Source organism: Eretmochelys imbricata, chromosome 6, assembly GCF_965152235.1.
Source record: "Eretmochelys imbricata isolate rEreImb1 chromosome 6, rEreImb1.hap1, whole genome shotgun sequence".
NCBI classification, from domain to species: Eukaryota; Metazoa; Chordata; order Testudines; family Cheloniidae; genus Eretmochelys; species Eretmochelys imbricata.
Genome location: NC_135577.1, coordinates 15210471 through 15235907, shown reverse-complemented (window position 1 = coordinate 15235907; position 25437 = coordinate 15210471). Strand labels below are relative to the sequence as shown.

Here is a 25437-nt window from a genome sequence, read left to right as displayed (position 1 = left end):
GCCTTTGCCTACACTCTGTTATCCTGAAAACCGTCATTGGCTATATTCTTAGCCAGGGTGATCCTCTGCTTGCTGTGATGTTCCTTTTCACCTCTAAGTGGTTTGGATCATTTCCCCATGGTCTTTGATGCTTTTCCATTGACTGTTCTGGGATGTGGCAGGAGTAGACAGCACAGCTTTCTATAGATGAATAAATATCCTATAAGATGTGTCTGGTGTATTGGGTTTGTCAGGTCTGCAGTGAGAGCTGTTTGCAAAGAACAGGGGACCCTTTCCAAGGATGTTTGTGTCACACCAACCCCACTTTTTTTTCTCTTATTCTTTATCTTTCCTCTTATTACACCCACTCCATCTCATGCTGACCCTGGTGGTGTTCCTGGCAAAGGCTTTAGCAAAGGGGTGATCTTCCATTTAGCTCTGAACATGGGCAAGCCAAGACTTAGTCTGATACCCTCTAAGGAGTTGTACACATAGCCACCGACTTTCCCTCTAGCCAGGGGGAGCTCGAGTCCCCCCCTCACCCACTCCATCCCTTCCCCCAAACCCTGCCCCCACACTGCCTCTTCCCGCCCATGCTCCACCTCTGCCCCGCCCCATACCACCCCTTCCCTCAAACCTCCACCTCTTCCCCGCCTCGTCCCCTGAGTGCACCATGTCCCCGCTCCTCCCCCTCCCTCCCAGAGCATCCTGAATGCCACAAAACAGCTGTTTTGTGGCAGTAGGAGGCACTGGGAGGGAGGGGGAGGAGTTGGTCAGTGGGGCCACTGTGGGGAGGAGGGTAGAGGGGGGAGCTTGGCTGTCGGTAGCTGTTGAGGCCCCAAAGAGAATTGTTTTAATTTTTCAGCAAGCTGTGCCACTCGTATCCCTGCTGCAGCCAGCTCCAGAGCAGCGGAGGGGAAACTCGTTTTCCTGTGCTTGGCCTGGCCCCAAACACCCCACTCCTCAGACTAACAAAGACACAAGCAATGAAAAATACAATGTTATAACATTAGAATCGTAGAAATATAGAATATCAGGGTTGGAAGGGATCTCAGGAGGTCATCTAGTCCAACCCCCTGTTCAAAGCAGGACCAATCCCCAACTAAATCATCCCAGCCAGGGCTTTGTCAAGCCTGACCTTAAAAACCTCTAAGGAAAGAGATTCCACCACCTCCCTAGGGAACCCATTCCAGTGCCTCACCACCCTCCTAGTGAAAAAGTTTTTCCTAATATCCAACCTAAACCTCCCCCACTGCAACTTGAGACCATTAAATCATAGACTTAAGATCAGAAGGGACCATTTTGACCGTCTAGTCTGACCTCCTGCACAACGCAGGCCACAGAATCTCACCCACCCACTCCTGTAACAAACCCCTAACCTATGTCTGAGCTACTGAAGTCCTCAAATCATGGTTTAAAGACTCCAAGGTGCAGAGAATCCTCCAGGAAGTTACCCATACCCCATGCTACAGAGGAAGGTGAAAAAACCCCAGGGCCTCTTCCAATCTGCCCTGGAGGAAAATTCCTTCCTGACTCCAAATATGGCGATCAACTAAACCCTGAGCATGTGAGCAAGGCTCACTGGCCAGACACCCAGGAAAGAATTCTCTGTAGTAACTCAGATCCCACCCCATCTAACATTCCATCACAGGCCATTGGGCATATCAACTGCTAATATAGTCAAAGATCAATTAATTGCCAAAATTAGGCTTTCCCATCATATCATATCCCCTCCATAAACTTATCAAGCTTAATCTTGAAGCCAAATATGTCTTTTGCCCCCACTGCTTCTCTTGGAAGGCTGTTCCAGAACTTCACTCCTCTGATGGTTAAAAACCTTTGTCTAATTTCCAGTCTAAACTTCCTGATGGCCAGTTTATATCCATTTGTTCTTGTGTCCAGAAAGATACTGAGCTTAAATAATTCTTCTCCCTCTGTGGTATTTATCCCTCTGATATATTTATAGAGAGCAATCATATCTCCTCTCAGCTTTCTTTTGGTTAGGCTAAACAAACCAAGCTCTTTGAGTCTCCTTTCATAAGACAGGTTTTCCATTCCTCTGATCATCCTAGTAGCCCTTCTCTGTACCTGTTCCAGTTTGAATTCATCCTTCTTAAACATGGGAGACCAGAACTGCACACACTATTCCAGATGAGGTCTCACCAGTGCCTTGTATAACGGTACTAATACCTCCTTATCTCTACTTGTAATACCTTGCCTGATGCATCCCAAGACCGCATTAGCTTTTTTCACGGCCGTATCACATTGGCGGCTCATAGTCATCCCGTGATCAACCAATACTCCAAGGTCCTCCTCCTCCTCTGTTACTTCCAAGTGATGCGTCCCCAGTTTATAGCAGAAATTCTTGTTATTAATCCCTAAATGCATGACCTTGCGCTTTTCACTATTAAATTTCATCCTGTTTGTCATAAATATAAAGGGAAGGGTAAACACCTTTAAAATCCCTCCTGGCCAGAGGAGAAAAACCCTTTCACCTGTAAAGGGTTAAGAAGCTAGGATAACCTTGCTGGCACCTGACCAAAATGGCCAATGAGGAAACAAGATACTTTCAAAAGCTGGGGGGAGGGAGAAACAAATCTCTCTCTCTGTCTGTGTGATGCTTTTGCTGGGGACAAAACAGGAATGGAGTCTTAGAATTTAGGAAGTAATCCAGCTAGATATGCGTTAGATTCTGTTTTGTTTAAATGGCTGAGAAAATGAGTTGTGCTGAATAGAATGGATATTCCTGTTTTTGTGTCTTTTTATAACTTAAGGTTTTGCCTAGAGGGATTCTCTATGTTTTGAATCTAATTACCCTGTAAGGTATTTACCATCCTGATTTTACAGAGGTGATTCTTTTACTTTTTCTTCTGTTAAATTTTTTCTTTGAAGAACCTGATTGCTTTTTCGTTGTTCTTAAGATCCAAGGGTTTGGGTCTGTGTTCACCTATGCAAATTGGTGAGGATTTGTATCAAGCCTTCCCCAGGAAAGGGGGTGTAGGGTTTGGGAGGATTTTTTTGGGGGGGAAAGATGTTTCCAAGCGGGCTCTTTTCCGGTTATATATCTGTTGGTTCCTATATATACCACCGCTTGGTGGTGGCAGAAATAAAATCTAAGGGCAAAAGGAAAATAGTCTGTACCTTGGGGAAGTTTTAACCTAAGCTGGTAAAAGTAAGCTTAGGAGGTTTTCATGCAGGTCCCCACATCTGTACCCTAGAGTTCAGAGTGGAGAAGGAACCGTGATACTATTACTCCAGTTTACAAGGTCATCCAGATCTTCCTGTATGATATCCAGGTCCTTCTCTATATTGGCAATACCTCCCAGCTTCGTGTCATCTGCAAACTTTATTAGCACATTCCCGCTTTTTGTGCCAAGGTCAGTAATGAAAAGATTAAATAAGATTGGTCCCAAAACCGATCCCAGAGGAACTCCACTAGTAACCTCCTTCCAGCCTGACAGTTCACCTTTCAGTGTGACCTGTTGTAGTCTCCTCTTTAACCAGTTCCTTATCCACCTTTGCATTTTCATATTGATCCCCATCTTTTCCAATTTAGCTAATAATTCCCCATGTGGAACCGTATCAAATGCCTTTCTGAAATCGAGGTAAATTAAATCTACTGCATTTCCTTGGTCTAAAAAATCTGTTACCTTCTCAAAGAAGATCAGGTTGGTTTGGCATGATCTACCTTTTGTAAAGCCATGCTGTATTTTGTCCCAATTACCATTGACCTTAACTACTTTCTCCTTCAAATTTTTTTCCAAGACCTTGCGTACTGCAGATGTCAAACTAACAGGCCTGTAGTTACCCTGATCACTTTTTTTTTCCTTTCTTAAAAATAGGAACTATGTTAGCAATTCTCCAGTCATATGGTACAACCCCTGAGTTTACAGATTCATTAAAAATTCTTGCTAATGGGCTTGCAATTTCATGTGCCAGTTCCTTTAATATTCTTGGATGAAGATTATCCGGGCCCCCTGATTTAGTCCCATTAAGCTGTTCAAGTTTGGCTTCTACCTTGGATGTGGTAATATTTATCTCCGTATCCTCATTCCTATTTGTCGTCTCACCATTATCCCTAAGATCCTCATTAGCCTCATTAAAGACAAAGGCAAAGTATTTGTTTAGATATTGGGCCATGCCTAGATTATCCTTAACCTCCACTCCATCCTCAGCGGTCCCACTTCTTCTTTCTTTGTTTTTTTTTCTATTTATATGGCTATAGAACCTTTTACTGTTGGTTTTAATTCCCTTTGCAAGGTCCAACTCTACATGGCTTTTGGCCTTTCTCACTTTATCCCTACACGTTCTGACCTCGTTAAGATAGCTTTCCTGGCTAATCCTTCCCATCTTCCACTCGTTGTAGAAGCTCTGCTTTTTCTTAATCACCTCTCTGAGATGCATGCTCATCCAGCTGGGTCTATGAATTTTTTCCCCTTTGTTGGGATGCAGGCTTCCAATTGTTTCTGCAACTTTGACTTGAAGTAATTCCAGGCCTCCTCCACCTTTAGATCCACAAGTTTTTCAGTCCAATCCACTTCCTTAACTAATTTCCTTAATTTTTTAAAGTTAGCTCTTTTGAAATCAAAAACCCTAGTCACAGATCTATTTTTGTTTATCCTTCCATTCAGTTTGAACTGAATTAGTTCATGATCGCTCGACCCAAGGTTGTCCCCTACAACGATTTCTTCTATGAGGTCCTCGCCACTCACAAAACCAAATCTAAAATGGCATCCCCTCTGGTTGGTTCAGAAACTACTTGGTGAAGGATCCATCAGCTATCGCATCCAGGAAAATCTGAGCCCTATTATTATTACTAGCACTTGTCCTCCAGTCTATATCTGGGAAGTTAGTCTCCCACGATCACACAATTCCCATTAGTATTTACTCCTTTAAAATCTTTAAAGAGGTCTCTATCCATATCCAAATTGGATCCTGGCGGTCTATTGCACTACACAAGCACTATCCCAGGGGAGGCTCTAGTAGCTTTCTTCCCCAGTATGATTTTTGCCCAGACAGACTGTCTTATCCATTCCATCACTTCTTATTTCTTTACAGTCTACCTCATCATTGATATACAATGCTACTCCACCACCTTTGCCTTTATTTCTATCTTTTCTAAAGAGCACATACCCTTCAATACCCATACTCCGGTCCAGTCATTACTCCTTGTTCTGTAATCTGCTACCACTGAGAACAGTCTAGCTCCATCCTCTTTTTGGAACCCCCTTTCAGGTAGTTGAAAGCAGCTATCAAATCCCCCCTTATTCTTCTCTTCTGCAGACTAAATAATCCAGGTTCCCTCAGCCTTTCCTCATAAGCCATGTGCTCCAGTCCCCTAATAATTTTTGTTGCCCTTCAAATACATGTTAACTTAAAAAAATTATTTGGAGCATTGGGAATTCTTGTGCAAAAACATAAAATGCTAAATCATGGGTTAGTCAGCACTGCCATGGTGTACATGCAGGAACACAGACACCCCACAGTGCATAATGGCTGCCCATTGACAGCATCTGCAGCAATTTCCACACTCCTGAGATGTGCTAAAGAGAACACAGAGCAGGGTAATGAGTTAACAAATTAACATCCCAACTAAATCCTCTTTTCCATGGTTCTCTATCACCCACTGAATGCTCCCATCCTTCCAGCCCCAAGGGACTCCACTATAGCAACAGGGAGAGAACTTTGGTGAGTATTCTCTGGGCTGCATGGAGGACCCCCAAGGATATTCTTCCTTTGGGTCCAGAGCACTCACATCTCTAGCTCCTGTAGGAAAATACAGGATAGAGAGAAACTTTGGAGACCAGAGTGGCTGAACTGGAGGAACCAAGGGAGACAGAGAGGTACATAGATGAGACTTTCCGGGACACAGTAGACCAGTCCCACCCCCAGTCTGACAGCCTCTGTGCTGTTGAGGAGGATGAAAGTCCCAAGGAAGGAGAACATCCAACTGCAGCAGAGGGAAACAATCCCATAGTTGGGACCCTCCTTCTAGATGATGTTGTGGTATCCTCTCGCCCTGAGGATACCTCTCTGGGGGAGGGAACTCCAGTGATTAGGTAGAGACAGGTATTAGTAATGGGCGATTTGATCATTAGAAACATAGCTGGGTTTGCGATGACTGGAGGAACCACATAGTGACTTGCCTGCCGGGTGTGAAAGTTGTGGATCTCTCGAGACATCTAGATAGACTTATGTGTAGTGCTGGGGAGGAGCCGATGGTCATGGTACATGTAGGTACCAATGACACAGGGAAGGATAGGAGAGAGGTCCTGGAGGCCAAATTTAGGCTGCTAGGTAAGAGATTGAAGTCCAGGACCTCCATGGTAGCATTCTCTGAGATGCTCCCAGTTCCACGCTCAGGGCCAGTTAGACAGGCAGAGCTGCAGACTCTCAATGCATGGAGGAGACAATGGTGCTGGGAGGAGGGGTTTAGATTTATTAGAAACTGGGGAAACTTGGGAAAGGGGGAGCCTATACAGGAAGGATGGGCTCCACCTGAACCAAAATGGAAAGAGATTGCTGGCACTTAACATTAAAACGGTCATAGAGCAGTTTTTAAACTAAGGGTTGGGGGAAAGCTGACAGGTGCAGAGGAGCATGTGGTTCGGACATCCCTTAGGGGAGGATCTATTAATAGAGAATCTCTGTCCTAGTGAGGACGAGACGATGGAAAATGATAAAATACACACAGGGTCTGACCAGGAACAGTCAAATAAAAAAGAGTCCCATTCAATTACATTGTGTAATGGCAGACAGCTAAAAGGAGACAAGTTTTTAAAGTGATTATATACCAATGCTAGAAGTCTAAATAATAAAATGGATGAACTAGAGTGCCTCGTATTAAATGAGGATATTGATATAATAGGCATCACAGAAACTGGGTGAAATGAGGATAATCAATGGGATACGGTAATACCAGGGTACAGAATATATTGGAAGGACAACAGGTCATGCTGGTGGGGGAGTGGCACTAAATATGAAAGAAAGTATAGAATCAAATGAAGTAAAAATCGTAAATGAATCAAACTGTACCATAGAAACTCTATGGAAAGAAATTCCGTGCTCTAATAAGAAGAATATAGCTGCAGGGATATATTACCGACCACCTGACAAGAATGGTGATAGTGACTGACTGAAATGCTCAGGGAGATTAGAGAGGCTATTAAAATAAAAAACTCCAATAATAGTAGTAATAATAATAATAATGGGCGATTTCAATTATCCCCATATTGACTGGGTACATGTCACCTCAGGAAGGGATGCAGAGATAAAGTTTCTTGACACCTTAAATGGCTGCTTCTTGGAGCAGCTGGTCTTGGAACCCACCAGAGGAGAGGCAATTCTTGATTTAGTCCTAAGTGGAGCACAGGATCTGGTCCAAGAGGTGAATATAGCTGGACCGCTTGGAAATAGTGACCAGAATATAATTAAATTTAATATCCCTGTGGCAGGAAAAACACCACAGCAGCCCAACACTGTAGCATTTAATTTCAGAAAGGGGAACTACACAAAAATGAGGAGGTAATTTAAACAGAAATTAAAGGGTACAGTGCCAAAGTGAAATCTCTGCAAGCTGCGTGGAAATCTTTTAAAGACACCGTAATAGAGGCTCAACTTAAATGTATACCCCAAATTAAAAAACATAGTAAGAGAACCAAAAAAGAGCCACCATGGCTGAACAACAAAGTAAAAGAAGCAGTGAGCGGCACAAAGGCATCCTTTAAAAAGTGGAAGTTAAATCCTAGTGAGGGAAATAGAAAGGAGCATAAACGCTGGCAAATACAACTAGGAAGGCCAAAAACGAATTTGAGGAACAGTTAGCCAAAGACTCAAAAAGTAATAGCAATTTTTTTTAAGTACATCAGAAGCAGGAAGCCTGCTAAACAACCACTGGGGCTACTGGGCGATCGAGGTGCTAAAGGAGCACTCCAGGACGATAAGGCCATTGCGGAGAAACTAAATGAATTCTTTGCATCGGTCTTCACGGCTGAGGATGTGAGGGAGATTCCCAAACCTGAGCCATTCTTTTTAGGTGACAGATCTGAGGAACTGTCCCAGATTGAGGTATCATTAGAGGAGGTTTTGGAACAAATTGACAAATTAAACAGCAATAAGTCACCAAGACCAGATGGCATTCACCCAAGAGTTCTGAAGGAACTCAAATGTGAAATTGCAGAGCTACTAACTGTAGTCTGTAACCTGTCATTTTAAATCCGTTTCTGTACGGATGACTGGAGGATAGCTAATGTGACGCCAATTTTTAAAAAGGGCTCCAGAGGTGATCCCGGCAATTACAGGCCTGTAAGCCTGACTTCTGTACTGGGCAAACTGATTGAAACTGTAATAAAGAACAATTATTGTCAGACATATAGATGAATGTAATTTGTTGAGGGAGAGTCAACATGGTTTTTGTAAAGGGAAATCATGCCTCACCAATCTATTAGAATGCTTTGGGGGGTTCAACAAGCATGTGGACCAAGGGGATCCAGTGGATATAGTGTACTTAGATTTTCAAAAGCCTTTGACAAGGTCCCTCACCAAAGGCTCTTACGCAGAGTAGGCTGTCATGGGATAAAAGGGAAGGTGCTCTCATGGACTGGTATCTGGCTAAAAGATAGGAAACAAAGGATAGAAATAAATGGTCAGTTTTCAGACTGGTAAATTGTGATGTCCCCCAGGGGTCTGTTCTGGGACCAGTCCTATTCAACAGATTCATAAATGATCTGGAAAAAGGGGTAAACAGTGAGGTGACAAAATTTGCAGATGATACAAAACTACTCAAGATAGTTAAGACCCAGGCAGACTGTGAAGAGCTACAAAAAGATCTCTCAAAACTGGGTGACTGGGCAACAAAATGGCAGATGAAATTTAATGTTGAAAAATGCAAGGTAATGCACATGTGAAAGCATAATCCCAACTATACATATAAAATGACGGGGTCTAAATTAGTTGTTACCACTCAAGAAAAAGATCTTGGAGTCATTGTGGATAGTTCTCTGAAAATCATCCACTCGATGTGCAGCGGCAGTCAAGAAAGCAAACCGAATGCTGGGAATAATTAAGAAAGGGATAGATAATAAGACAGAAAATATCATGTTGCTTCTATACAAATCCATGGTATGCCTCCATATTGAATACTGTGTGCAGATGTGGTCCCCCATCTCAAAAAAAGATATATTGGAAAAGCTTCAGAAAAAGGCAACAAAAATGATCAGGAGTATGGAACAGCTTTGTTATGAGGAGAGATTAATTAGACAGGGACTTTTCAGCTTGGAAAAGAGACAGCTAAGGGGAGATATGATTGAGGTCTATAAAATCATGACTGGTGTAGAGAAAGTAGATAAGGAAGTGTTTACTACTTCTCATAACACAAGAACTAGGGGTCACCAAATGAAATTAATAGGCAGCAGGTTTAAAACAAATAAAAGGAAGTATTTCTTCACACAATGCATAGTCAACCTGTGGAACTCCTTGTCAGAGGATCGTGGGAAGGCCAAGACTATAGGAGGGTTCATAAAAGAACTAGATAGCCATTGATGGACCTATCCTCCATTAATCTATGAGCCAGGATGGGCAGGGATGATGTCCCTAGCCTCTGTTTGTCAGAAGCTGGGAATGAGCAACAGGGGATGGATCATTTGATGATTACCTGTTCTGATCATTCCCTCTGGGGCACCTGGCACTGTCCACTTTCGGAAGACAAGATACTGAGCTAGATGGACCCTTATTCTGACCCAGTAGGGCCATTCTTATGTTCTAAACCGAGTTTAGCTACTAAACAAACAAAACAACTGAAAAAATAACAAAATTTAAACAAACAAGCGCAAACTGTCTAAAAAACTAACAAACATGACTGAAGAAATGAATTAAAAGAAAAAATCCAGCTCCTCACCGCCGTGAGTACCGACACCCAAAGCTGCTGGTGCTCTTTATGATCCACTCTGGGCCTTCAAGCCCAGAAACTGTTTGGGGGTGGAGGGAGTGGCAGTCGGAGCTGCTGACCCTCTGTCATGGCATCTACAAGTGTGAGGGTGTCGCTGCCCACAATGCATGTGCAGGTCCTTGTGCAAGACACAACCATTTAAAGCAGGCAATGCAGTAAAGCAAAAATAGTGACTGAATAAGCTGTAGACATTATGCACCTGCTCCAGGAAGCAGCGCTAGGAAATGTAGGGTAGGTACAACAACCCACAGGCCCTGCACCATTTGCAGAGTGCACTCTTTTTGAGGATGTAGTGCATCGTGTGCACCCGAGAGGGAACGGCTGGTGTGGCTGCACGGCGTCATGGCAGCTTCCAGTTCAGTCACACTGATGCAAGTTGCAATGTGGACTTCTCTAGTGCACATATTAGATCATAACCTATTTAGGGCCTTGCCAGTTAGTACGAGGACTTTGAATTTAGTCTGGAAGGGAATGGGGAAACTAATTGAGCTTGTGGAGCATCAGAGAGAGAGGGGATCACATCAGCCATTGTTGCTTAAATAAAGGAGCTGCTTCCATCTGAATGTGGTACTTATCTCCCCACCAGGGAGACTGACTTGTGTCAGTCTAACACTATTCACTGAGGTACAGGTACAGTGGCAACACTTGTGGTTAAATACTTTTAAAATTGAAGAGACCAAATAACCAAGTTTGGCTTAGTTTATTGATAAGGGACAAGGCAGTACAATATGAAAAGGAGGCATACATACACTCCTTCTGGGAAACAATTAATGTCGCAACATCTTTACCTTACAGAGAAGTTGTGTTTAAAAAGTATGCACCTGTCATAAATATAAAGGGAAGGGTAACCACCTTTCTGTATACAGTGCTATAAAATCCCTCCTGGCCAGAGGCAAAACCCTTTCACCTGTAAAGGGTTAAGAAGCTAAGGTAACCTAGCTGGCACCTGACCCAAAATGACCAATGAGGAGACAAGATACTTTCAAATCGGGATGGGGGGGAAACAAAGGGTTTCTCTGTCTTTTGCCGGGAACAGGTCAGGAACGTAGCCTCACAACTCCTGTTTTTAGCTAGATTACTTACTAACTTGAAATGCGTTTGATTTCCTTTTGTTTGTTGGCTGGTAAAATAAGCTGTGCTGGAGGAATGTATATTCCTGTTTTTGTGTCTTTTTCTAACTTAAGGTTTTGCCTAGAGGGATTCTCTATGTTTTGAATCTGATTACCCTGTAAGGTATTTACCATTCTGATTTTACAGAGGTGATTCTTTTACCTTTTCTTTAATTAAAATTCTTCTTTTGAGAACCTGATTGATTTTTCATTTTTCTTAAGACCCAAAGGTTTGGGTCTGTGTTCACCTGTACAAATTGGTGAGGATTCTTATCAAGCCTTCCCCAGGAAAGGGGGTGTAGGGCTTGGGGGGGGATATTTTGGGGGAACACTTCTCCAAGTGGGCTCTTTTCCTGTTCTTTGTTTAAACACTTGCTGGTGGCACCATATGGTTCAAGGACAAGGCAAAGTTTGTACCTTGGGGAAGTTTTTAATCTAAGCTGGTAAGAATAAGCTTAGGGGGTCTTTCATGCAGGTCCCCACATGTGTACCCTAGAGTTCAGAGTGGGGAAGGAACCTTGGTAGCACAGCATGGTTATTGAGAAGTTAGAAAGCACTGAATATGTCATCCGGGCTAGAATTCATCGGTCAGCTTTTTACCTTTTCATCTTGTATCATGGGGTATCTTTCTCTTTCTTCTGAATACTACTTTACAAGAGCTACGAAGGCACTACCCAGCCTGTACTAGGATGTACAATGGATGTATCGTGCCTTTGAAGGGTTTTATATTTGCTAATGTCAAAAGCTGTGTTTTTGCTTTGTACGGTACATATATTTTAAGTGAAGCTGCTGGAGGTGCTACCTGCTGTTATGATAGCCTGACACATCTGTCAGTAGACCCTGTTTTCTGTTGCTTATAACTTTGCTGCCCTTAACCATTTTGACTTAAATTTTCCATGCTGGGCGTCTGCTTCAAGCTGGATATTTTTGTGAAATTTCAGCCTAAATGGTTCCTCCATTTTCATCCATAGGCAAAGAAAACACACTGTTCCCCCATGTAATTCCAATTAATTTCTCTGAGAAGCTCTATCACCCCCATGCTTTGGAGCCAAAACTTTGGAAGTGGGGAGCCTGTGTGCCAGGGATGTGCCTATTTCTGTTCCTATGAAAATATGCCCCAGTTTTCCTAGTTCCTAAGCCTTTGAAAAAAATCACAGTGCTGATGTTCAGTAGAGACTTTTTCAGCTTTGCAGCTACTATCTCCAAAATTCTCTTCTTCATTGAGTATGTTCCACCCTGGGGCTTCAGAGGGCTGAGCCAGCCCTGGCTCAGACTGTTGGGTATCAGGATTGGATCGGGGGATGCTGACTTCCGTCTTGAGGGGTGGGGTATAGGGTGTGACAGGATTCCAGCCTGGCATACTGTGAGGCCTATTGCACATGATGAGGGCTGGCTCCTTAAAAGAGAGGATCCAAGCCCAGTGCAGGTTGGCATTCAGACGGAAGAAGAACTAGTGCTCCCCTGCCCCACAGAGCAGGGGCTGCTCACCAGGGAAGTTGCAGAAAAGATTTTGCTGCTTGAACCCTCTGGAGAGGCAGAGGAACCATCTTTACTCTGCTTTGCTTTTCATTGCAGCCCAGGCACTCAGCCTGGGCCTCGGACACTCAGGGCTGGTCTACACTAGGAGCTTAGGTTTCAGAGTAACAGCCGTGTTAGTCTGTATTCGCAAAAAGAAAAGGAGTACTTGTGGCACCTTAGAGACTAACCAATTTATTTGAGCATAAGCTTTCGTGAGCTACAGCTCACTTCATTGGATGAAGTGAACTGTAGCTCACGAATGCTTATGCTTATGTCACCAAGTGCACTGTCGCCAATTTATTCTTTCCTGTGCCAACACTGGACCTCAGGTGTTAGCCGAATAAATTCCACATTTTGTTTAGGGCAGTTGTATTTTATATTACAATATAGCGAGTTAAGGTTCAGACCAGCTTCCTGTTTAAAGCTATTAGCCAGGATGGGCAGGGATGATGGCCCTAGGCTCTGTTTGCCAGAAGCTGGGAATGAGTGACAGGGGATGGATCACTTGATGATTACCTGTTCTGTTCATTCCCTCTGGGGCACCTGGCACTGGCCACTGTCGGAAGACAGGATACTGGGCTAGATGGACCTTTGTTCTGACCCAGTATGGCCGTTCTTATGTAGATTCCTGAGAGGTCTAATAGCTACACAATTAGTCAGAGTGCTTTGAATTTGGCATGCCTCATGGGTGCAAGGGGTTCTGTTAGTGATCCCAACATTGGGGTCATTTGACCAAGGGGTTCCTGTGATACAGCCCCTCCCTCCATCCAAAACCCCAGGTTTTCTTAAAGTTGGCAGATTCTGGCAACCTATTTATGCTCAAAGACAAAGATCAATCCAGGGCTTAGCTCATCACAACAGGGTCTCAAATGCTCGAGGGTTCCCCAGCACAGGGCTTGGCACCCACAAGCCGTTTGGGGGAAATCAAATTCAAACATTATTTCAGAAAGCTTTTGCATCTCCAGTTAGGCACTTCAGAAGGCTTGTGCACCTATTCATGTGCCTAATGAATTAAACTGAGCATGAACAGAGGGAGAGGCTACTATCGGTAAAACCACCTGTCACAGGATGGTGACTCTGTGGATGTGTTAGGATAATTGCATTTGAGTACCCCCCCCCAGGGAACTGTGAGTCCAAATGCAACCCCGGGGCAGAAATGTGAAGTAAAAGAAACAGGCACATTGTTCCAACTACATCTATTACAGGGGGATTTTAATTAGGGGGAAAGCGAATCTGAGTATGGCAGAATATGCAGGAAGGTGCTGAAACTATTTTTTGGGGGGGAAAAAAAAACCCACACAAGCTAATGCTTGCTGGGAGGGGAGAGTGATTGGGGTGAAAGAGTCGGTGGGAATAGGGGTTGAGGCTCAGGTAATGGGGATCTAGGGGCACAGGGGGGAAATGATTTGTGTGTGCTACAGTCTGGCTTTCCCCGCAGTCCATCTCCAGGGGCGTGACCTCCCACTTCCCTTCTCCCCTCATGTGATCCAGGTTCTGGGGCCTTGTTTTTTAAGAGGGGTCAGAGCCCCACTCCCTATTCCTTATGTTATGGGGATTTGAGGATCCCTTGTCCCCTGGTGGTGTCTGAACTCTTCTCCATACTCCTGTGTGAGTGCAAGGCTCTGGGGAAACCTAATCATCTATGGGGGTGTGACCCCCATCACTGCCCCCTCATGTGATCCGGGTTTTGGAGAGGGCTTGCCTTTCTGGGGTGTCTCAGCACTTCTCCCTAACCCCTCCATGTAATCTGGAAGTCACTGCCCCTTTGCGGGTGTCTGAGCCCCATTCCCTGTCTCCTGCCATCCCATGTGTGCTTGGCTGTGGGAACAGCTGCCCATCTATGGGAGTCTGACCCTCATCCCTTCCCCCCCCCCAAATGAGGCAGGTGCCAGGGGGCTTGCCTCTTCGGGGTGTCTGAGCCCGTTTCCCTACCCCGCATGTGAGCCAGGATCCAGGAAGCCTTGCCCTCTAGCTTAGAACAGGCATGCTCAGAGCATGCACCAAGAACACACTCCTGAGGCAGGTGTGCTTGACACACATCAGAAACTCTCCAGCACAGAGGGGGAAAGGGAACACCCACAGAAATGAATGGAGCAGTTCACATGTCTCAGAGCTATTTTTTCAAGCTGCATTAATCTCCATGGGGTATTCTCATTCAGCTGAGAACATCTCATTGAGATGAATGGGCCCCTTACTACCTCTCTGAGCCTTCAACTTTGAGGTGGGAAACCTGCCTTGGGTAGAAATATGAGAATGAACTGTAAATGTCTGGGAAAAAAATGAAGTTAAGGTAAACGCCCACACAACCTTAACTGTGCCCTCTCTGAGGGATGTCTCAGAATACCCATAAGATACACGCTTGAACTCTGCCTTTGCATTATGGTGAACAGGTGCTGCCTGTACTTGCCCTCCACTCAAACACTGAGCCTACTCCCCTGAGAGAATACCACATCGGTAAAACGTAACAGTCACTTCATACCCTTTTAGAGTCCCTTCAGATTTACACACAGGTTACCGCCTCAACCTATACCTTCTCCTACCCATCATTAAATCCACGGACTGCTCTACTGACGCTAGCCATAGCACCCCCGTGCCCTGCTCCTGACACAACCTCCACAATTCTATACGGAAGTGATGCAGACAGGAACCTCATGGTTCACATGCTCCTCTTTCTTTTGAGAATACACACAGAGGAGACTCAGACCCAGATCCCCTCATAACGCAGTCACCGCTCTATGATGACGCTCCTCAAGCCAATCCCTAGATCTCCTTATATCACAATCACAGTTCTTCCAAGATGCTACAATGTATTCCTCCACCATTCAGTACAGTTACACCTAACATGGTGAATGCATCTGGAGGGCATGCACTTAATTCCCAGGGGCTATTGCCAGCTCCAGGAGCAGAGTTAAGATTATGTGGGTGTTTACCTTCACTCTGTGTTTCCTGGTTTTCTGAAGTGTGAGATGGGCATGAGCGATCACCCGGCAACCTTAACTCAGAATTAAACAAGATTTTTGTCATTTAAGTATTACTGTATTATGGTAATTCCTAAGTGCCCTAGCCACAATCAGGGCCTCAGTGTGTTAGGCACTGGACATGATGTAATGGCAGGTGTCAACAGGCGGTTCTGTTATAGTCTGCCGAGTTCTTTTTTTTAGCACGTAAGCAAGGTTTTAGTCTTGGGGCAATGTGTGTTGTGTTAGTTCCATTGGGTTTTGCAAGATTTGGTGGAGATGCGGTTTTGGGGAGGCGGGAGCTGTGCAAGCAGCCAGAGAGTTTGCTGTCTGCCTTGCGCTATGACTACAGTCTATTCTGGAGACAGGTTTCTCCTTGGGAGTTTGGTGTTGGGCTGAGATCCTTGAAAGAGGAGACAGCCCTTTATGCTGTGTGACCATCTCATTCCAGGACAGACAAAGGGAAGGGGAAGTCAATATTATAATTCCCATTTTTCAGATGAAAAATTGAGACCCAGAAAGATGGAATGACTTGCCTGAGGTCACACAGATAGTGTATGGTAGAGCCAGGAACTGAACACAGACCTCCCAAGTTCTGATCCAGGGCTTTAACTACACAACTTGGCTGTCTCATGCAGAGAGCTGTGCTCATTCTTGTGTTTCTCAGTTTCAGAATTGTGCTTTTTAAAAATGGATATAGTCTCTCTTTTTATATGGTTACAGTTATTAAGGCAGAGCTACTTAGTAATCAGAGTGCCTCTTGGGCTTTGCTTTGGACTGCAGCCGCCAGAAGTCCTCATTCAGGGTAGAAAGCAAGACCACAGAGCTGGACCTGTGACACAGGGCATTGGTACTGAAGTGCTTTGAGATTAAGAAACAGCGTAAGATTGCACTTGCTTGGTTATGCATGGGGGTTCTCCACATGGACATTTGCTTCGAAAGGAAGATACGACACAACTCTGCCCATTGAGAGACAAATGCTGGCTGTTGTGTCTGGTGGTGTATCCTAGCTCTACTGATGTCTGACCATAACATGTTCATGAAATTTAAGAGCTGTAAGCCATATTACAGAATCCACTGTGCAAAGAACCACCTAGTGTTGCTAGTTCTTGCCGTTTTATTGCGAGGTTTACAATACTTGATGGGGTTTTTATTCAGCCTCAGCTCTTGGAGGCATGTGAATATTTGAGAATTTCAGCTTAATTTTTTATTTATAATTAAGTTCCTAGGTCCTCGTGATTGTGGAGAAAAGATTAAATATGTGACCCAAGTGTAACCTATACAGTCAGGAACTAGAAGGCTAAGAAAAAGAAACACAAAAGCATTACTTTTCTTCATGATTTTGGGGGTCTCACTTATCACTTTTGAACATCTGGAATTGCCAATACTGCCTATATGTCAGAAAATAATTATGACTTTCTTTCACATTAATAAGTACTTTTGCAAAGGCCCCTAATGGACCTTCTTAAAGCAGCTGTGCTTTCAAGGGCATCTATAAATAGTTAAATCGGAACTGCAAGAGGAGGAGTTTGGCTCCAATACTACGCATTTCCAAAACAAACTTTGATAAGGTCAGACAAGAAATAAAAAATGACCAACTCTACGGCAGCATGACAAAGTAATTGTAGATGGCCGGACAGAGGAAAAATCCATGGTGCCCCCCCATAGCAGTTGGGTGCAGGAGTCTGGTAGAAGGCTAATATACTGGTCACTGGATGAATAGTTTTCTGTTCTGTGAGTGACCAGAGCAGGGACTGCCCTAGAGCAATCAGGAAACTGCTAGAACCAGTGAAGGCAGGCAGGCTAATTAGGACACCTGGAGTCAATTAAGGATGTACTAGAATCAATTAAGGCTGGCAGGCTAATCAGGACACCTGGTTTAAAAAGGAGCTCCCTTCAGTTAGTGAGGGGTGTGTAAGACGCTGGGAGTGAGAGGGTGCTGCTGGAGGACTGAGGAGTATGAACACCATCAGGCATCAGGAAGAAGGTCCTGCGGTGAGGATAAAGAAGGTGCTGGGGGAGGCTATGGGGAAGTAGCCCAGGGAGTTGTAGCCGTCACGCAGCTGGTACCGGAGATGTTGTAGACAGCTGCTATCCACAGGACCCTGGGCTGGAACCTGGAGTAGAGGGTGGTCGCAGGTTCCCTCCATCACCCCCAAACTCCCTATTTGACACAGGAGGAGTTGACCTGGTCTGTGAGTCACAGCAGAAGGGAAGGTCTAATTTGGGAAGGTCTCTGGCCTGTCCCCGACCCACTAGGTGGGACAACAGAGGCTGCGGATATTGTTCTCCTCCTTTTCCCCATGCTGGCCAGTGATGAGGTTAGCTGAGTGAATGGCAGGTTTGAACCTCTAGCAAAAGCGGCCAAACTGAGGACTTCCGTGGACCTCTGAGGTGAGCAAATCCACCAGAAAGCACAGGACCCACCAAGGCAGAGGAGGAACTTTGTCACAATTGGTGTCAGGGGTGGGATTTGGTGCACAGTGTGGTGGAAGAAGGAGGGTTTAAAAAAAAAAGAGGGAAAGGGTTGTTTTTTTTTCTCCACCACAATGGCTGATGTACTGTGGGCACTGATACAAGCCACAGCTGCCCAGCAGGAGGCTACCCGTGTCCAGACAGCCGCCCAACAGGAGGCAGTGCGGCTGCAGCAGGAAACCAATCACCTGTTGATGGACCAGGCCTCTCAAGACAGTGCTATGTTGCAGGAACTGGTAAGCCAGGTGAAGGCCCTTACGGTGCTGAACCTCAGCCATGATGGGACGCGGGTCATATGGGCCAGCAATTGCCTGCAGAAAATGACATGGGAGGATGACGTAGAGGCATACCTCCTGGCATTTGAGAGGACAGCCCTGTCGGAGGCTGGCCTCGAGAACAGTGGTCTGGCATTCTCTCCCCATTCCTATCTGGGGACGCCTAGAAGGCCTACTATGATATGATTGAAGAGGCTGCGGCAGACTACCCCCAGCTGAAAGCAGAGATCGTGGACAGATCTGGGGTAACTACCACAATGCGGGCCCAGCGGTATCATGAGTGGAGGTACCAGGAAAACAAACCCCCAAGGTCACAACTATATGACCTCCTCCATCTCACACAAAAGTGGTTACAAACCGAGTCCCAGAGCCCAGAAGAGATACTTGAGGTTTTGGTCATCGACTGATACATGAGGGTACTACCGCCTGATCTTAGCACCTGGGTAAGCCAGAACGACCCCTCCACCTAGGACAAGGTTGTTGCACTGGTAGAGAGGTGAAGGATGGTGAGGGAACTGACCCGACCAGCTAAGGAAGAGGCACCTCGAGTTAAACTAGCGGCACCAACCCCCAGAGCTCAGGTGACTGGGCCCCCAGGAAGGCCCAGGTGGAAAAGAGAGGGGCTGAAGGTCCACTGGAGGCAAGAAAAAGTCGGAGCACTGAGGGTGAAGAGGATTGTGGTGTTAGACTGCCCAAACTGAGAGACCGGGGAATGCCTAGGGCCCCATACAGATGTTATGCCTGCAGGAAGTGGGCACACATAGCTGCACAGTGCCCCGATACTGAGAAGCCTATGCAGTGTAACCTGGGGAACTGGGCAGATCCATGCTCCCTAATCTACCTTGTGGGGGTCGAACTAACCCCACATATGTATACCAGACCAGTGAAACTAAATGGGGTAGAGACTACGGCACCAGTTGATTCAGGGAGTGCTATCAAACTCATCTCAGGGAAGCTCGTGAAGTGTAGTGAGCTGTTGCAGGCCAAATGTATGGGGATAACGTGCATCCATGGGACGGTTGATTATTACCCCACCATCCCAGTAAAAATTGAGATCCAAGGGAACATTACAGAGATGATAGTGGGTGTAGCCCCTAAACTCCCATACCCTGTATAATAGGGAGGGACTTCCCGGAATTTTGTGACTTCCTCCAACATCCTCTCTGGGAGTAAGGGAGGGACCCTGAAGCTAGTGAGGCATCCACAGTGGACTGTCAACCCCCAATCTTCTCCAAAATATCCCCAGATTTGTTCTCCACCCCCAGGTAGGGCAGAAAGACAAAAAGGGAAAGAAGGGCAGCTGAGGCCTTGGGAGCCCGAGTACTGACCCAAAGCCAGAGGGTCGCTCTCGTAGGTAGGCGGACCCAGACAGCTGGAAAGGAGGCCTCCCAGGAGGAAGAAGCACCTGAGCTAGACCCCAACCCTAATGCCTATGAACCGGCAGAAGCAACAGAAACCAGCCCCCTAGAACTAGGGCAGACTAGCCCCAGGAGGGAAAATTTTGGATGGGACCAAGCCGAAGATCCAAGGTATGACAACATTAGGAATGAGGTAACAGAAATAGATGGGGTCCCCGTGGAAGGGAGAACCCAGGGACCCGGCCCCTACTTCATCATAAAGAAGGATCTCCTGTACTGGGTTGCACCAGTACAGGGTCAGAAGGTAGAGCAGCTCCTAGTACCTGGCAAACACCAGAAGGCTGTATTAAAATTCGCCCATAGTCATCTTTTTGGGGGGCATTTAGGGGTAGAGAAGACCCTGGCATGGGTCCTTCGAAGGTTCTTCTGGGCCAGGGTGCACGAAGAAGTGCGGAGATACTGCACTTCCTGCCCAGAGTGTCAGCTGCACAGTCCCCGTCCCCACTCGAGGGCACCTTTGGTACCCCTTCCCATCATAGAGGTCCCATTTGAGTGAATAGCCATGGATCTAGTGGGACCCCTAGAGAAGACTACTTGCGGCCACCCATATATACTTGTTGTTCTGGACTATGCTACATGGTATCCAGAAGCCGTCCCCTGCCCTCTAAAACAATAGCCAAAGAGCTAGTGGGGATTTTGCCCGAGTGGGGCTACTGAAAGGGATACTGACGGACCAAGGAACCCCATTTATGTCAAAACTAATGAAGGATCATAGAATCATAGAATATCAGGGTTGGAGGGGACCTCAGGAGGTCATCTAGTCCAACCCCCTGCTCAAAGCAGGACCAATCCCCAATTAAATCATCCCAGCAAGGGTTTTGTCAAGCCTGACCTTAAAAACTTCTAAGGAAGGAGATTCCACCACCTCCCTAGGTAACGCATTCCAGTCTTTCACCACCCTCCTAGTGAAAAAGTTTTTCCTAATATCCAACCGAAACCTCCCCCACTGCAACTTGAGACCATTACTCCTTGTCCTGTCATCCACTACCACTGAGAACAGTCTAGATCCATCCTCTTTGGAACCACCTTTCAGGTAGTTGAAAGCAGCTATCAAATCTCCCCTCATTCTTCTGTAGACTAAACAATCCCAGTTCCCTCAGCCTCACCTCGTAAGTCATGTGTTCCAGTCCCCTAATCATTTTTGTTGCCCTCCGCTGGACTCTCTCCAATTTTTCCACATCCTTCTTGTAGTGTGGGGCCCAAAACTGGACACAGTACTCCAGATGAGGCCTCACCAATGTCAAATAGAGGGGAATGATCACGTCCCTCGATCTGCTGGCAATGCCCCTACTTATACACCCCAAAATGCCATTGGCCTTCTTGGCAACAAGGACACACCGTTGACTCATATCCATCTTCTCGTCCACTGTAACTCCTAGGTCCTTTTCTGCAGAACTCCTGCCGAGCCATTCGGTCACTAGTTTGTAGCGGTACATTGAATTCTTCCATCCTAAGTGCAGGACTCTGCACTTGTCCTTGTTGAACCTCATCAGATTTCTTTTGGCCCAATCCTCCAATTTGTCTAGGTCCCTCTGTATCCTATACCTACCCTCCAGAGTATCTACCTCTCCTCCCAGTTTAGTGTCATCTGCAAACTTGCTGAGGGTGCAATCCACACCATCCTCCAGATCATTTATGAAGATATTGAACAAAACCGGCCCCAGGACCGACCCTTGGGACACTCTGCTTGATACTGGCTGCCAACTAGACATGGTGCTATTGATCACTACCCATTGAGCCTGACAATCTAGCCAATTTTCTACCCACCTTATCGTGCATTCATCCAGCCCATACTTCTTTAACTTGCTGACAAGAATACTGTGGGAGACAGTGTCAAAAGCTTTGCTAAAGTCAAGGAACACCTGGTCTACTGCTTTCCCTTCATCCACAGAACCAGTTATCTCATCATAGAAGGCAATTAGATTAGTCAGGCATGACTTGCCCTTGGTGAATCTATGCTGACTGTTCCTGATCACTTTCCTCTCATCTAAGTGCTTCAGAATTGATTCCTTAAGGACCTGCTCCATGATTTTTCTGGGGACTGAGGTGAGGCTGACTGGCCTGTAGTTCCCAGGATCCTCCTCCTTCCCTTTTTTAAAGATGGGCACTACATTAGCCTTTTTCCAGTCATCCGGGACTTCCGCGGATTGCCATGAGTTTTCAAAGATAATGGACCAATGGCTCTGCAATCACATCCGCCAACTCCTTTAGCACTCTCGGATGCAACTCATCCGGTCCCATGGACTTGTGCACATCCAGCTTTTCTAAATAGTCCCGAACCACTTCTTTCTCCACAGAGGGCTGGTCACCTCCTCCCCTACTCCATATACATACCCTGAGGACTTTGGTCTATCATCCACAGACCAATGGGCTGGTAGAAAGGTTCAACTGTACCCCCAAGTCTACTATAAGGAAGGTGGTAAGTCGAGACGGGAAGGACTGGGACACCCTACTACCATACCTTATATTTGCCATCCAGAAGGTACCTCAGGCCTCAACTGGGTTTTCTCCCTCAGAGCTATAAAAATGGGCACCAGCACCGGGGCATCTTGGACATAGCCAAGGAAATTTTGGAGGAGCACAATGAGGGGAAGAATGTAATCGAGCATGTGTTACAAATGAGGCACCGGATAGCGTGGGTCACTTCCATTGTGCAGGAGCACCTAGAGAAGGCCCAAGAGGCCCAACGAGCTCATTAGAACCGCCAAGCCAAAGTTTGGCAATTCCAACCTGGAGACCGAGTAATCGCATTGGTGCCCACGACACAGAGTAAACTTTTGGCCCAGTGGCAAGGACCCTATGAAATAGTTGAATCCATAGGGGAGGTAAATTACAAGGTGTGACAACTGGATGTCGGAAACAAGAGCAAATATATCATGTCAACCTTCTGAAATCCTGGCATGCACAAGAGGCATGTGCAGCTGTCTGAAAAGACCTACCCCAGGAGAACAAACCCTCCGAACAGGTGAGGGTGTCTCCCGATTTAACACCAGACTAGAAGAATGAGGTGTCTGAACTGATCTTCTGGAACCAAGATGTGTTCTCGACAAAACCAGGTTGAATAACCAAGACATATCACCACATCATCATGAACCCCTGAGCCAGAGTAACAATGAGGCTCTACTGGGTACCAGCAGCCAAAAGTGAGGAAATGAAAGCGGAAGTAAAAAAAAAATGTTGTGGTGGGCGTCTGTTATAGACAAGAGGATGAGGTAGATGAGGCTTTCTTCGGACAAATAACTGAAGTTTCCAGATCACAGGCCCTCATTCTAAAGAGGAGCTTCAATAACAATGACATCTGCTGGGAGAGCAATACAGCAGTGGACAGACAATCCAGGAAGTTTTTGGAGAATGTTGGGGACAACTTCCTGGTGCAAGTGCTGGAGGAACCAACTAGGGGCTGTGCTCCTCTTGACCTGCTGCTTTGGACAGCAGTGACCATGAATTCAGGATCCTGACAAAAGGAAGAAAGGAGAGTAGCAAAATATGGACCCTGGACTTCAGAAAAGCAGACTTTGATCCCTTAGGGAACTGATGGGCAGGATCCTCTGGGAGGCTAATATGAGGGGGAAACGAGTCCAGGAGAGCTGGCTGTATTTTAAAAAAGCTTTATTGAGGGCACAGGCACAGACCATTCCGATGTGCAGAAAGAATAGTATATATGGCAGGTGACCAGCTTGGCTTAACAGTGAAATCTTTGGTGAGCTTAAACACGAAAAGGAAGCTTACAAGAAATGGAAATTTGGACAGATGACTAGGGAGGGCTATAAAAATATTGTTAGAGCATGCAGGGGTGTAATCAGAAGGCCTAAGTACAATGGGAGTTGAGGCTAGCAAGGGATGTGAAGGGTAACAAGAATGGTTTCTACAGGTATGTTAGCAACACGAAGATGGTCAGGGAAACTATGGGACCCTTACTGAATTGGGGAGGCAACCTAGTGGCAGATGATGTGGAAAAAGCTGAAGTACTCAATGCTTTTTTTTGCCATGGTCTTCACAGACAAGGTCTATAAGGTGAACTATAACGTGGATAGAAAGTTGGCTAGATTGTCGGGCTCAACTGGTAGTGATCAATGGCTCCATGTCTCGTTGGCAGCTGGTATCAAGTGGAATGCCCCAAGGGTCAGTCCTTGGGCCAGTTTTGTTCAATATCTTCATAAATGATCTGGAGGATGGTGTGGATTGCACCCTCAGCAAGTTTGCAGATGACACTATACTGGGAGGAGAGGTAGATACGCTGGAGGGTAGGGATAGGATACAGAGGGACCTAGACAAATTGGAGGACTGGGCCAAAAGAAATCTGATGAGGTTCAACAAGGACAAGTGCAGAGTCCTGCACTTAGGAAGGAAGAATCCCATGCACCGCTACAGACTAGGGACCGAATGGCTAGGCAGCAGTTCTGCAGAAAAGGACCTAGGTGTTACAGTGGACAAGAAGATGGATATGAGTCAACAGTGTGCCCTTGTTGCCAAGAAGGCCAATGGCATTTTGGGATGTATAAGTAGGGGCATTGCCAGCAGATCGAGGGACGTGATCATTCCCCTCTATTTGACATTGGTGAGGCCTCATCTGAACTACTGTGTCCAGTTGTGGGCCCCACTGTTGCAGTTCAATGACAAGACGGGACAAAGCTTTTAGCAAGCAAGCAGGCTAGTCTGCCAACGGACTTCTGCCTGTCAGCTTTCCACCTTCTCCTTTATTCTTTTCTCCCCCCATGCATTACATTCTCCAACAGATAAAAAGGAATACACTGGCTTTGTTTAACATTCTTATTTACCAATTTCTATCTGCCGCATTCCTTGCTCTCGGGCCTTGAGCCGAGTCGTGGGAGGCTTCCCACGGTTCATGTCATCTGGGCGAGATTCCAAGGTTCATGCCCTTGAGAGGAGCTGTGTGTGCGCAGCTCCTGCACAACACTCCGGGTGTGCCCTGAATGTTGCCAAGTGCATGAACCTTGTATGAATCCTACATCCCCTCCTTTTTTGTTTATTTGTGCTCGGCCATCTCATGGTAGCCATCAATTTGCTTTTGCGAGCCAATTAACTCCCAGACAGACAAGGTCATAACTCGTGGAGCCTGCCAGGGCGGTTCTCGACAAAGCCTTAACAAAAAGGAAATACATTGCACACAACAACAGCAAAAAATAAGCTTAAGAAGGTAAAGTGTAATTGGCCGGGCCCCAATTAGCCATGCTAGAGTACTGGGAAGAGAGGTTCGCGTAAGCAGCGAGCATCGTCTCATTCCCTATTTCCTCAGGGTGATGACATACTGGAATAAGGCACGTCCCTAACAATTCTTCAGCTGCTACAAAATCAAATAAACAAAAGTGGGTAACATTTACTATTGAAGCCAATCTTTCCCATAGGTTATATGTCATTCGGGCCCGTAATGGAGGAAGCGCTCCCGAGCCAACCCCTACAGGAAAAAGCAGGCACAAAAGGCATACAATCAATACAGAATTAGCAGTAATTTGGTCGAGAATTGCCACAAACAAAGTCTCAGGAGTCTCTGGCTGTTGGTTTGCTGCCAGTCTTCGTTGAGCCACGGTGACCAATGCTTTTACTGCTCCCCATGTCACGGGCTGGCTTGGGACACTACATCTCCTCCGTCTCCGTCCCGCCATTGTCGACCCGGGAGGCACCGTGCCCTCCTCCAGGGTCAGCTGAAACTCCGGTATGGGGTTCGACAGCCCCTGGTGCCACGCCATGCTGTTTCAGTGCCAGTCGCACACACCGGGCCGGAACCCACAACGGTCCTGC

At 46.0% G+C, this 25437-nt stretch overlaps 1 protein-coding gene across 2 annotated transcripts in view; it reads left to right on the top strand.

Annotated features, from left to right (window-relative positions):
• The window catches only part of LOC144267148 (NACHT, LRR and PYD domains-containing protein 12-like), a 355964-nt gene that overhangs the window by 111504 nt on the left and 219023 nt on the right, over positions 1 to 25437 (top strand). The window lies entirely within an intron of this gene.